The sequence below is a fragment of the Furipterus horrens genome, unplaced genomic scaffold, assembly GCF_987537825.1.
Source record: "Furipterus horrens unplaced genomic scaffold, mFurHor1.1.pri manual_scaffold_11, whole genome shotgun sequence".
Taxonomy (NCBI): Eukaryota; Metazoa; Chordata; class Mammalia; order Chiroptera; family Furipteridae; genus Furipterus; species Furipterus horrens.
This window is the reverse complement of record NW_028327181.1, coordinates 59,977,495-59,990,946: the sequence shown is the minus strand read 5'-3', so window position 1 is coordinate 59,990,946 and position 13,452 is coordinate 59,977,495. Positions and strand designations below refer to the sequence as shown.

The following is a 13,452-nucleotide window of genomic DNA, read 5'->3' as shown; positions in this document are numbered from 1 at the left end:
TGTAACATAAGTGACTTTATACCAATGGAAGTGAACAAGAAATCATTTCTTTTTATGTTTTTTTTTTCAATGTTTCTTTTTTCCAACTTCATTTTTCTCTGTTCTGTTACTGGAAAGGATAAGAAGAAGGAGGTGCCAGCAGAGGAAAGTTATATATGAGACTATCTGTCATTTGTCCATTGCCCAGGGACTTAGTAGGTAGTTGGAGAACCTGCTCACTTCGTTTTTTTTGTTTGTTTTTGGTCTTGTGTTGGCCATAGTTTCTCTGGGAAATTGACCAAGTACCTTTTCCTTGCCTATTGAACTGGGAGTTGTATTGAAGAGTCTCTGCTGTAGCAGGGCAAGGGCCAAAATCTTCATCTGTAATCACTTCTGTTTTGAAATAGCTAAGCCAAAGACTCTTTTACTAGAGGCAAAGAGGGTTGCTGGACTCCGGGAAACTGACAAGCATATGGACGTTTCAAACAAAATGAGAAAATGTGCTTTTCCAGAGATCTGTAGATGCCATTGCGATGAATGACGTCATGGGGTGCTGGCAGTGATTTGGTTAACAGCTATTTCTCTTCTAAATTCTCCCAAATTCCAGGAAAGGATTTTTGGTGACTGGTTGTTAATTTTTTTTTTTTTTTGTCTGGCTTTACATTTTTGAAAGGAAGTTAACATATATTCGTGATCAGAAAATTAAGCTAGATTTTGTGGGTGAATAGAAAAGAGATTAAACTCTAAGATAAAACTTCTGTGTGGTTCAAGATACCAGAAACCAGATCAAATGACAAACTGTTGGCCGGGGGAACATTTCTAACACATATGACAGAGAACAGGTCCATTATTTTGATGCAGAAAGGGATCTTAAAATCAATTTGAGTAAAGAATTTAAACCGAGAAAGAAATGAAAATATGTTTGTAAACATGAAGAGATACCTGGTTCCACTTATAATGGCAGAAGTGCAGCTGATGAACTGTGATGTGTCACTATCGGACTGCCAAGAAGAACATTTGGTAACATACAGCGCTGGCAAGGGTGCAAAGAAGCAGGCGCTCACACGTGGTGAGAGGGAGTGCAAACAGACACAGCTTCTCTGGCAGTGCCACTCAAAATTAAAATGTGTATTACCTTCGACCTACCACTTCAGTTTTAGGAATGTGTCCAACAGAATTTACCAATACAAACAAAATTGTCTGTACAGTGAGATTCATCATGGCAGTATTTGCAGTTAAAATGTGAGATGATGTACGTGCCTATGACCAAAAGACTGATTGAGGACACTGGTGCACGCACGCGGCGGAGCTGCTGTGGTTGGAAGGGTTGGTAGTTTATGCTGTGTCTGATGTGCTTATGCTGATTGAGCTTCTGTGCCCAATATCAGTTCATTATCTCTCAGCTCTAAATTCACCCTTCATGACCGAATCTATGAAAATTGGTCTGTTCCCTTTAAATGTTTTTTTTTTCTTTCCCAGCTGAGAGTTGATAAATTGATAATTGGCCCAGAGTTTTGAAAGCAAGGCAGCGGGGAGAGAGATTTATGCTCATATAACTATGCACATTCATGGACATCTTATGGAAGCCACGTAAGAAACTGTCGAGAGGCATTACCTCCATAGGGGGAGACTGAAACCTGGGTAGAGAGAGAGAAAGTCACTTGAAGTTTTATTTTGTTTTTTAACTATGTGCATGTTTTGTTTTTACAGTTAAACTACCAAACTTTGGTTAGGCATTAAAGAAAGCGGGGTGGGGGGGGGCGGGGAGGGGACAGACTTGCCTTAATAGAGAAACAGATTGTTCCTAGCTGGAAATGTGAACTATTGTAAAGATCTCATTTAATCAAAATTAATTTATAGGCTTAATGCTGTCATGGTAAAGAAAAACATCCCAGGGTGGAGGCAGGGGCATGGTTTTTATCGTTAAGAAGCTTAGAGTGTAAGTTTGGGAGACAGAAACATAATGTTCACCAAAAATGCCTTGAACAGTTATAAAGCAATATATCAAGTGCAAAGCAATAAAATTGAATACATATGTATTGTGGGAACTTGGAGTCCTTTGAGGGAATAGACAGAATGGAGTTAATCAGCAAAGGATACTTTTAAAAACGCTAAAAAAGGAAAAAGATAACCTATAACAAGAAAGAATCTTTCTTAAGGTCCATATTCTCTCCCCTATAACATGGAAACCGCCCTTCCAAAGTCGCCTGTGTCTGGGGAGTGAACTCGTTCTTTCTACAGTGGATCTGTATGGAGAGGCCTACGTGAGAAAGTCTGTGGACTGCGCCGCGGTGCTTGTTCTACTGCCCAGATGCCTCTACTTTTTCACTTTTGAGTTTGCAAATGACTGAAAATTAAGTAATGAAGGACAGACGGGATTGGGTCGACTGTAACAAGGAGTACAATTGCTTGAGAATCTGGAAACAATACTGACCACATTTGTTGGCATTAATTCATCGAAGCAATAATGCTGTGTGTATAGAAAATAGTTTTTTTTTTAAGTCATCAGTTCTGAGTATTTGTTGCAATTGCACTCTTAACTTGGAACTGATGGTAAATTCTTAAAAAGAAAGAAAGAAAAGAAAACATAGCAGACAGTATTATGCATTGGGAGCTTTAAGAAATTCCCACAGCATTTGGAAAACATTTTATCATCTCTCTATGCCACTTACAAAGATTAGAATTTAAGTCAAAGATGGTTTGATTTAGAAGGTGACATGTTGCACCGTGCTAGAAATGGACAGAACTTTTAATAGAAAGAACAATTGCTTAAAAACCAATTGCTCTTGTAGGTCTTCATGAACTCTTCACTATAAATGGGTGAAATGACTTTTAAGATTTTCTCCTGACAAATAAATTACCTTTATGTTAGGAGTATCTCATGAAGACTTTTTAATAATATCTAGGGTGGATAGAAGCAGATATTAAAGGAGATCTCACTTGCTAACTTTTCTTAAGATATATTATTTATTGCATACCATTCCCCATTACTGTAGTTTATAAGAGGACATCACTCACAGTAGTTCTTTAAGACTTGTTTCCTTTGGAACAAAAGTTTATAAAACCCCCATTTTTCATTCTTTTCAGAACTGCAGCAGAAATAAAGAAATGCCGTCGTTTGTGAATGGTCTAAGATAGTCATCGTTTTGGTGGCTTTATTGTTTTCCAATCACTGCAGGTCTGTCAAAATGTTCTATTGAGTCTTCATTCTAAAGGCACACCAGTAACTCCAGGGAGGACAGTCTACAATGTTTGGGTTTACGAGCATTTGTAATTTCAAATTTTGCCATGTCTTATGAGATTAGAGCTAAGAAAATCAAAGTGTGTGTGTGTGTATTTATCATTTAATCTGCAACTTGAAAGAAGGTACTGAGATATCTTCTTTCCTTGCTAATAGGTCAGATTACTGGCAGGGGGTTTTATTTATTAAAAGTACTAGTCTTGATTTCCAGGTTTTTAAAACACGGGGATCCCTTTTTAACAGGAAAAGGTTTCATGGCCTCCGTCCTATAATAGCAGTTGTACTTTTGAGTTTTGGGTCTGCAGTCAATTTTTGGTTCTCATGTGGTTATTAGAAGGGCCTACGTAATGACCCCAAGATTCTCGCCTGGGGCCCTCAGCCCATGTTGGGGACCCACTGTTGTACACTATTCAAAATTAACCGTAATGGTTGTTTAGAAGGGTGGCATACAGGCTTTTGAAACAGCCAAATGGGACTCTAAAGGAGAGAACTCGGGGGTCAGGGTTGAAGTCATTCTTTCTTTGCAGTGTGTTCCTACTCTGAGCACGCCCTGGAGACCCACTCAATTAAGATAATAGAAGTTATGATTGTATTTTGTTTCAGAATGTTGATACTTTTTATATTGGTTCCTTCCAGTACAAAAGCGGGAATGCTTTTGGTTAGGGGCCACAGGGGTCTCGGAAGGGAGGCTGGGGAATAACCGAGAAGGCAGAACAGAGAACTCATAGTGAGACAGGCCAGTTACACCGAGCCTGTTGCATCAGATGGCTGAGTCTAGCTCTGTTGAGGGTCGGCTTTGATGTGCAGTTCAGCAAGTCTAAAAACAAAATAGATACTCAACTAGCTTCAGGAGAGAACCTGTCTGCATTTTTTCCCTGCCACTCAGTATATTTTGTGGCCATTTATGAAGGTGGAAGTGTCTGAAAGCATGCTTACAGCTACTTAAGAATACTCCAGATCTGATATCTGAAAAAAGGTTCAGTCTATGGTCAAATCCCTCCCCTCCTCCCCCGAACACTACCATATTAATGTCTCTGAGCAGTAGAAGAACCCCGAGAACAGTGTAGATGCACGATTTTCCACAAGTCATCCGGCCATGGAACATCCCTGCCCGCTCCTCCCTAATGAAACCAATGCTAGGAAACCCCGTGTAGAACATACTTTGGAAAAGGCTGATCTTAGATATAATCTGGACGGACTTCAGAAAACCAGAGGCACTTGTGGCTTAATGGTAAAGTGAGGATGGTGTCATCGGTGGTCTTCATGACTGCCAACCGGGGATGGGGGGGTGGGGGTGGGTGTCTGTGTCTCCAAGAAAGGGTGCAAACACCAAGTACCTCAGGTGGCCTTTGGAAACAAGGATTTGTTCTCTGCCTGCAATTAATTCTCAAAGACAAAAAAGCTTTCTTTGGTTTCTTTTTATATGACTCACTCTTTATAAAATAATTACTACTTAATCACTATTCAAAGCTTCATTATCATAAGAGGTTGGGTAGGGAAGGACATCTAGCAGGTCTTTTGTTCAGCTCTCAGGAAATATTTAGACATCAACTCTCTTCTCAGTCTTACAACATTGATTGTTTCTAACCACCCACATTCACAGTAGTTTGTGAAATCTCGTAAAAGAGTCAGAAGGCTGGAGGCAGGGAACAAGTTAGGGTGGGTGGGGTGCGGGGTAGATGTTCTCCACCTTTGTTCACTAGTTCAGAACTTTTTTTTAATTGTCTAATTCCCTTGGAGGCAAAGCTAGTTCCCACTAGAATCTGCTGATCAATGATCTCTTCCTGTTTTTAAAGCAAGGTCTTCATTTTAACATAATATCTATTTAACAGTTTAAATATCACTTGGAAATTACGATGGGATCTTTCTTGTGAAGGAGGTTTATAGCGTCTGATATGGTAACAGTGTTAGGGAATTATGGCTGTGCACTTCTTACTGTTTAGATGCCTCCAGGAAGGAAGGACAGCTGTGTGCAAAATGTTTATAGACTGCAGAGAAGAATGTTGTTGATCTGCAAGAATGATCTATTTATTCTCTTACAGGAGCTGTTATAGCAATAATTAGCATTTGCATATCATTGTACAAAACACTTCCATGTGCATTATAGCATATGGTCCTTACAACAGCCCTGTAACAAAAGTTTGTGTTGACATATTTTTCAAAAAATCTCCATTTACATTTGATGAAGCTGAAGTCAAGTTTAAAATTAACTTGCCCAGAGCTATTGAGTCGTAAATGAGCAAGCATGAACTTAAATATTTTTCTTACTAAAAAATCTTTTAAAACATAGTATGTATGCATTATTTATAGGCTAGTCATTTAGAAGTACACAACTTAGAAGTAACCCAGAATTCTGAACTGTTCTTTTTTCTTTCTTTTTTTTAATCCTCACCTGAGGATATGTTCATTGATTTTAAAGAGAGAGGAAGGGAGGGAGAAACATCCATTGGTTGTCTCCTGTACTCGCCCTGACCGGGTATTGGACCTGCAACCTACGTACGCTCCGTGACTGAGGATTGAACCCATGAGCTTTTGGTGTATGGGACGATGCTCCAGTCAACCAAGCCACCTGACCAGGGCTGAACTTTTCTTAATTGTGCTGTACCAATTCCTGGAGCTGTGTAGTTGGTGCCGTAGCCACCAACTTCATGTGGCTCTTGAGCACTTGACATACGGCTAGTCCAGATGGAGATGTGCTGTGTTTAAAATGCATACTGGATTTCAGTGACTACGTATGGAAGAATGTTAGCTATCCTATTTCTAATAGTTCATATTGATTATATTTTGAAATGATAATATTTCAGATATATTGAGTTAAACATATTGAGATTAATTTAACCTGTCTCTTACCTTTTTCGTGTGACTATTAGGAAATTTAAAATTATATGTGTGGCTCACGTTATATTTCTATTGGATAGTAATGGCTAGAGCCATTTTTCATGGTTTGCAATAGCATAATTTGTGTCTTCAGCAAATAATATGCCTTTATATTTTATTGCCATTCTGGCATGTAACACTGTCCCCTGTCTGGGGTGGGGCGGTTGACCTAAACTTCCCTTTCTGTTTCAAAGACTCCTTGAAGAAGCTTATAAATTATTTTATAATTTTAATATAATATTTGTGATCTTAATGACACTGCCTGCCAGGAAAGGGTGGATCCACTGACACACCGCTTGTTTGGGGCCTGTGTGTTAGGTCCACGTGCTGTGAGTGTCAGTGTGAGTTTGTGTGTAGCTCACACGTGTGTCTGTGCTTATATGTGACCAGGACAGAGGAGAGGAAGATGAGAAACAGATTCTCCCGGGGCTTTGCCAAATTGTGTAAGTCCCAACCCTTAAGGATACTGATTCTTCAAGAGCGGGGAGTAAAGATTAGCTGCTCCCACTACCTCTCCCTCCCCTTAAAGAGATACCGCCATGTGGGCCAGTCCCTGTTACTGATGGGAATGCATTGAGTCAGAGCAGGAAAAAACGCTGAAAATCATCACATTACAGAGAAGTACTTTATAGCCCTCAGCTTGTAGTAGAAAGGAGATCTTGGGGAAGGTTTTTCCTTTTTATGAGCCTTTTCTGATTTGTTGCGTCCCTTCCTTTCGTCCCTGGGGGCTATGGGATCTACAAAAGGGGCGCCAGTTGTTAGTTGTATGGAAGACAGAAGCCACAGGCTACCCGCAGGTGTCTTTCTCCTCTGACGATGGCCGTACACAGCCTCCTCCGCCAGCCCTGCTCCAGGCTCTGGGAGGCTTGCAGGATAACTGTTAAATCAGCAGATGTTATTAGGCATGTACCGACAGAGTTTGTTCTAATTCAGTCTGATTATTAAAATTCTTGGCAGGAATTCTACATGAATCACCTCAAAAAATTTACATTAAAGTTAATGCTACAAGTCTGACTTCAGCTCACAAAACAGAAAACTTGGAGCTCTTAAGTCTGCAACTGTGGCCTTAACTCCTCCTTGTCCATGGACTAGTGACTTTTTCCTACAAACAAAGGAACAGAAATTTTTAGTAAGAACGTGTGTGTGTGTGTGTGTGTGTGTGTGTGTGTGGTGGGGGTGGGGGGTCTGCAGTGGTCACTCCAAGGGGGAGATATTCTGATCTTTGAGTTAAGACAGATGTCAGGCCTCTGGCTGTGAGTAGAAAACCCTGCCAAGCCACTTTATGGGTTGTATGACTTCGGGCAGGTTCCTTAGCCTCTCCAAACCTCAGCGTTCCATCCGGGAAATGGGAGTAATGATACCTCAGAGAGTTGGTGTACATACTAGATGAGCCAATGTGTATAAAACTTGTGACAGAATGAAAGAGGTAAGCACCTCATAACTGTTAGCTGCTTTGGTTGCTGCTGGTACTGCAATCCTTCCTTGTGCTGAACTACTTTGGATAGCCAAATAGCTGTCCTGTTAACATGACTGGGCACCAGCATGTAGGGGTGCCCGTCTCTGCGTCACTCCTCTTCACTCCCTCCCTCACTTCTCTGCAGGTAGTTTTGGGGTAAAGAAGACTAGTCCTGCAAAGCCTGTAGCATTGCCACTGAATCACAACTGACTTGAAATCGCCTTCTCTGGTCCCCTTTTGGGGGATGGAGCAGGGTAGGATGGCCCAGTGAGACAGCATCATAGTATTTTTTTTGTCACTGCTGTCTCCCTCATCCACCTGCACCTTCCTCTACATAGGTGTGCTCAGGACCTTCACCGGGATTCTCCAGGCTCAGAAAGGCTTTGTGATGCCTTCTACGTGAAGATTGTGGGTGCTGGGAGTTAAGTTTTCTTTTCCGTTACATTTATAGTTTGTAAGAATGATAAGAGCTACTGTTGATTTATGTCTGGGGTAGATGGTATTTGTTCCTTGTACAGGTGGGAGCAGCGGGTAATAGATAAGACTGGTGAGCACTGGGTGGACAGCAGGAATAGTTTCCCTTCGTTTCAGGTTCAGTTTCGCCTCACCAGCTGGAGCAAACACCCTGGGGGTATTTTGGGGATACCGTGTTAGATACCGTGTCACTCCCGAGTCGGACTGCACAGCCATTCTCGGCGGTGCAGATAGACTCTTAAGAAGCTACACCATCGTCTCTCGAGACGGACGGCTGCCGACGACGATTTTGGGGAGATGACCCTAGGGGGCTGGGAGCGCTGGCTGGTTTTGCTGTCCAGCTGATGGACAGATGGAACTGCATCAGTCTCTGTTTAAACAGCAAGTTGAGGGGAAGTTTCATGATGAGTGTTTACAGGACAAATTCCAGTTGATTCCAATTTAGCTAACATTTATTGGGTGCCTGCAACTTGCCAGGCATTGTGCTGGTTTCAACCAATGCTGTGTCCTTTAAGCCTATTACGATTCTCTGAGGTAGGTACCCGTGAGGAAGGTGAGGCCAGGGCAGTTAAATACTGGTGTCATGTTGAGCCTGGGCAGAGCTGGAAGGCGACGCCAGGTGTCCTGTTTCCCAGGCCGAGGTTCTTCCCTGGCATGAACTGCAGAATGGAAAGGAGCCGGCCCTGGGTAAGTGTCCACTTCCGTGCCAGGTACTGTTCTCCCATTAAACATAGTTATCACATGCCTCCCTCCAAACCCCGAAGTTTGGAGAGGTTAAGTGGACGCCAGTTAGAACGCAGCTCTGTCTTGAAGTCTATGCTCGTCCCTCGGAACCACCCTGCCTCTCAGAAGATGCTTTCCAGCCCAACAGACGGGGTCATTCTGAACATCTGTGCAGCACAATCCTGACCTTTTAAATATTACAAACCTTTCTTTCCTTGAAAAGAAAAAAAAGGCAGAGATTTTTGGCCCTGTTCTCTTAGGCGTTAGCTTTTGAGTGATTTTTGGCTTTGCTAATAACGTGCTAAAGTTCAGGCCCGGTCCCAGAGGTAAGAATTTGAAAAATTAATGTCATTCATTTTTCTTCTCCTTGAACTAGCAGATCCCTTTTGCCTGTAAATAAACTCACCACCTCCCCTTTCCCGCCCTGGGAGGATCCCAAAAGCTGGCCACAATCTGCCAACAGCCTTCTGCGAGGAAAGAGATTTCCTCCTGACGGTTCCACCTGACTTGTCCTGGTCTGACTGGTCTGATGCTATGAGATGCAATGAAACATGGTGGGGAAGAGCTCAGATTTGGGAGCCAGATGCCTGGTCCAGTTTACTGGCTTTGTGACTTGGGGAAGTCACCCTTTCTGAGCCTCTGTTTTCCCATCTATAAAATGCTTGTCTCTCCTCATAAGCGCTTTAGCTATATCTTCAGTAAAAGTTTAGTGTTAAAAACTAGAGCTTGAGGAAAATAATTTAACAAAATCCCTCTGTTTTTCTTTTTGTTTTTTTTTTTTTTGTCTATAAACTTTATAAATTGGGCAGGACCCTCCCTTCAAGAAGCTTAATGTGGGCCAGGAGAGAACCCCTGACCCTGAATCTTCGTGATGGAGAACAGAAAATGTCACATACGGGGCAAGAGATGGGGAAAGCAAGCGCTCAATTTGTTTTGTTTTGTTTTGTTTTTTAAGGCTCAGAGAGTGCTAATCCCTATAGTTATAATAATAAATAAAGCAGACTTTGCCCTCAAAGAGCTAAGTCTCCTTGGGGAGAGAGGCCAGCTATGTTTTCTTTATAGCTGTCATTAATATCAGCCATTTGTTGTTTTTTGTTTATTGCCAACTCCTCTATCACTAGACTGTAGGTCCACGTGAAAGCAGGAACCCATGTGTCTATTTCATGATCCTGTTTCCTTACCCAGCACCTCCGTATTCACTGAAGTAGTTAGTGGGCAGATGAATTACTGAAGTAAGTGAGGAGACAGTGATGACCCTGTAACCTAGGTGCCGGAGGAAAAGCGCGCACAGGAGGAATCCCAGCCCCTCCCTTTCTGGGGGTAAGGCTGGGGGGAGGAGTGTCAGGGTAGTTTTCCAGAGGGGGTGACACCCAGCCTGGTTCCTGGCAGCAGAACAGGAGTTAGGAGATTTTAAAATGCGCCCAAAAGTGTTCCAGGCACTGGGAAGTGGAGGGGAACTTGTTCCCAAAGTTGCATAATGCAGGGGACTAGGCCAGTGGCTCTCAGCAGGGGTCCGTTCTGCCCCCAAGGGCATAGTTGTTACAACTAGGAGTGCTCTAAGCATCCTGCAGTGCACCAGGCACCTGCCACCCCCACCCCATCACAAAGGACTTGGGAGGCCTGGGGGAGGGGCTGAGGTAGGAACAAAGACTAATAGCCAGGGGGTAGAAAGGGGCAGCAGTGGGTGTGTAGTTATTTGAGAATTGAATATTGTTCAGCCAACTCAATACAGGGAGAACTTCTAGGTGCACAGTGTCAAGTCATCCTTAAATAATCCCTTGCCAAGAATTCGTTTAACACCGAGCTGAAGAGCACACTGTATTGAAGAAGATTTTGCTGATCACCCTGGAAATGGGCAGTATGAAGCTAATAGGTTATGCTGTCTGTAATTTCTCCATTTCTTTCCAGTAATAGCAGACCATGCAGGATGTTGCCAAGGCTGCTCAGCATTTTCCTCCTCTTATTAAATTTAAGTGATTACCTTTCGGCATCTGACTGATGGGATAAAACATGCATCCGACCGTGGAAGGTGCTTTCAGAAAGAAATCGAGTTTCCTTTCTCCCTCGTAGCCACAGGACCCACCTTGCCCATGGATCGTCCCCGAAGCAGCGTCGGGCGGCCCGTGCAGCTTTGTTCCGTCTGTGCTGCCGCGTTGGTTCTCACCCAGCTGCCTTTCCCAACTGGGGCATTCAAGAGCAGGCACGGCCCTTACCGCTGCCTCCCCTTCCCGAAGGCCGAGCATTCATGCTCTCCAGTGCGCCTGGCTTGGGCTTGCCCGGGACCTGCCAGGAGCTGAAAGTTGTTTTCTTTTTCCCACAGGAAATAATTTTCCTGGGCACGGCAGCCCCGGGTTGCCAATCCCTTGCTTTCGCAAAAGCTCACGCGTGTGTGACAGTGGCACTATTGTTGGGCATGCTAGAGTTTCCATTACAGATGCTGTGTTTATCTGCCACAGTGATTTCTCTGAGAGGCATAATTTCAACAGTAGGGCATAAGAAGGGACCCGTTTGAAAAAAGAGAGGGAGAATATTTTCTGGGATATGAGGCGACTGGAAACTGGGGTGAGTTGTTGAGTGGGCACATGCAGCTGGTTGAGCCGTGGTCAGTTTTGGCGGCCGGGGCTGCTTGGTCCTTTTTATTGTTTCAGAGACCCGGAGAGGTTGAAGTGTCTGTTGGTACAGGGTTTAAGGGAGTTTTGAACGGGATGAGAAGGTCCTCTTACCAGGGACAGCTCTCTGTATAAAAAAAAATGTCATTCCACAGAACTTCCCTGGGCTGAGGCTGAAGAGATGAGATGTGGGGGGACTGGATAACTTAATAAATGTTTAGATTTAGTTAAGTGTGAAGTCAAAGTGCAAATAAAGATAATAGATGAGAACTAGCAACAAGCACGAGGGGACTTAATCCTCCCAACAGCCCTGGGAGGCACAGATGCAGGCCCCAAGGCCCGGTTAACAGAAAGGCTCAGCCTTGGAGAGATCGACAATGTGGAGAGCCATGACTGATGCTGGGAAAGATTAGGCCTTTTTGCTCTGGAAAGTATTATTGCAGCAATTTTAGAGTGGTGTTTAATTCTATTTGTCCCCACCCCTAGTTTTGTTATGGGAGTGTACCCCAGAATATTTCTCCTGACTTATGTATTATTATCTTTCGTTTTTGTGCTTCTTTGGGAGACTTTTCTTTTAGAGAAGAACTATAAAAGGATGGGGTGGTGGTGGAAAGAATGAAGGAAAGAGGAAGGTAATTGGACCATGGGCAACAGGGAGAGCCAGGACACGAGGGAAACCTCTGAAGTGACATATTCGGCTGTGGGCGTGGGGGGTGGGGGCGGGGCAGGTTCACCCACATTTCAGTTGTGTGTGTGCTCCACTCTCTGCCAAGAGGATTTAAACTTGTCACATCTCAGGTACACATTTTGGTGGAGAGGAGCACGTTAGCACAGGTGATACAAAGCAGAGGGTTCCTAGGCCCCTCTTTCCATCATAACACTGTTAAGGCTCAGAGACAGGTCAAAACACAAGAGGCAGCATGTCAAAAGCCACTAGGAGGAGGACCCCCAGGTGAGGGGGCCAGGTCCGTGCTCCCGGAAGCTGGTGCTTTCCGTGCCTGCCTTAGGCTGCTGGGCAGTAGAGATAACTCTTGACAAAGTGAAAACCAAGGAGGGTGTTCTTACCAAAGACTGAATATAGTGGCCGGGGCCAGAGCAAGAGGATTGGGTCCCTCTGTCCAGCCTCTGCCAGTACCTAATAAATGGGGTCCCTCACTCTCTCCCATAATAAGATTGTCCTCTAGAGCAGCAGTTTTCAACCAATGTGCTGCAAAAAAATGTTTACACACGTAATACCTATTTCAGGGGCACTGATCTCTTTTCCATTAGATTGCCGAATAAAATGACAGTTTCCGACACAATAGTAGCTGTCCGGTGTGAATGAATCAGAATGATACCTATTTTTTCATCAGCTCGGCAAAAAATATTTCTTTCTTGGTGTGCCGCAGAATTTTAGTAATTAGCTTATGTGTGCCATGAGATGAAAGGAGTTGAAAATTGTTGCTCTGGCGGAGTCTCCACAATCCACATACACGCAGGAAACTCACTTTCTCTGCCTTCCATCTGGAAGTGTGAGCTGGTGCAACCGGACCGACCACCTGGAAGAGGCAGTGAGAGCACGGGATCGCTGGGACTCGGCCCACCCTCTGCCGCCAAGGTTCTCAGCCAGAGCAGTTTTGTCCTGCAGGGACATATGGCAATGCCTGCAGGCCTTTTTTTTCAGTTAAAAAACTTTTTCAGAGCAGTTTCAGGTTTACAGAAAAATTGAGCAGAAGTACAGGGTTCCCATAGGCCCTCTCCTACCTCCCCACGCCCAGGTTCCCTAACGTCTCCCGTTGATGTGGAACATTTGTTACTATGATGAGCCAGAGTGACACATGATTATTAACCAAAGCTCGTAGTTTACATTAGGATTCATTCTTTGTGTTGTACATTCTGTGGGTTTGGACAAATGCATGATGGCATGCATTCCCCATTACAGTGTCATACAGAATAGTTCCCCTGCTCTAAAAATGTCCTGCAGTTTCTGGAGACATGTTTGATTGTCACACAAATAGGCGGATGTTATTGGCACCTAAGGGGTAGAGGCCAGACATTCTGCAGTGCCCCGGAGACAGTGCCCCTGAGATTACAAAACCCCGTGCTGCAGGTGT

General features: G+C 43.8%; 1 protein-coding gene and 1 long non-coding RNA gene across 3 annotated transcripts in view; one reads left to right on the top strand and one right to left on the bottom strand.

Moving 5' to 3' along the window:
- Positions 1-13,452, top strand: part of NXN (nucleoredoxin) — a 135,964-nt gene that overhangs the window by 51,286 nt on the left and 71,226 nt on the right. The gene's annotated exons all lie outside the window — the stretch shown is intronic.
- LOC149997909 (uncharacterized) lies at positions 8,458-10,989 on the bottom strand. Of its 2 annotated transcripts, none has more exons than XR_016514368.1 (2): positions 10,732-10,989; positions 8,458-8,686 (listed from the first exon to the last, which is right to left on the bottom strand). It is a non-coding gene; the product is annotated as an uncharacterized LOC149997909 (long non-coding RNA). The 2 variants fall into 2 exon arrangements; XR_016514369.1 differs by having other exon boundaries at positions 10,834-10,989.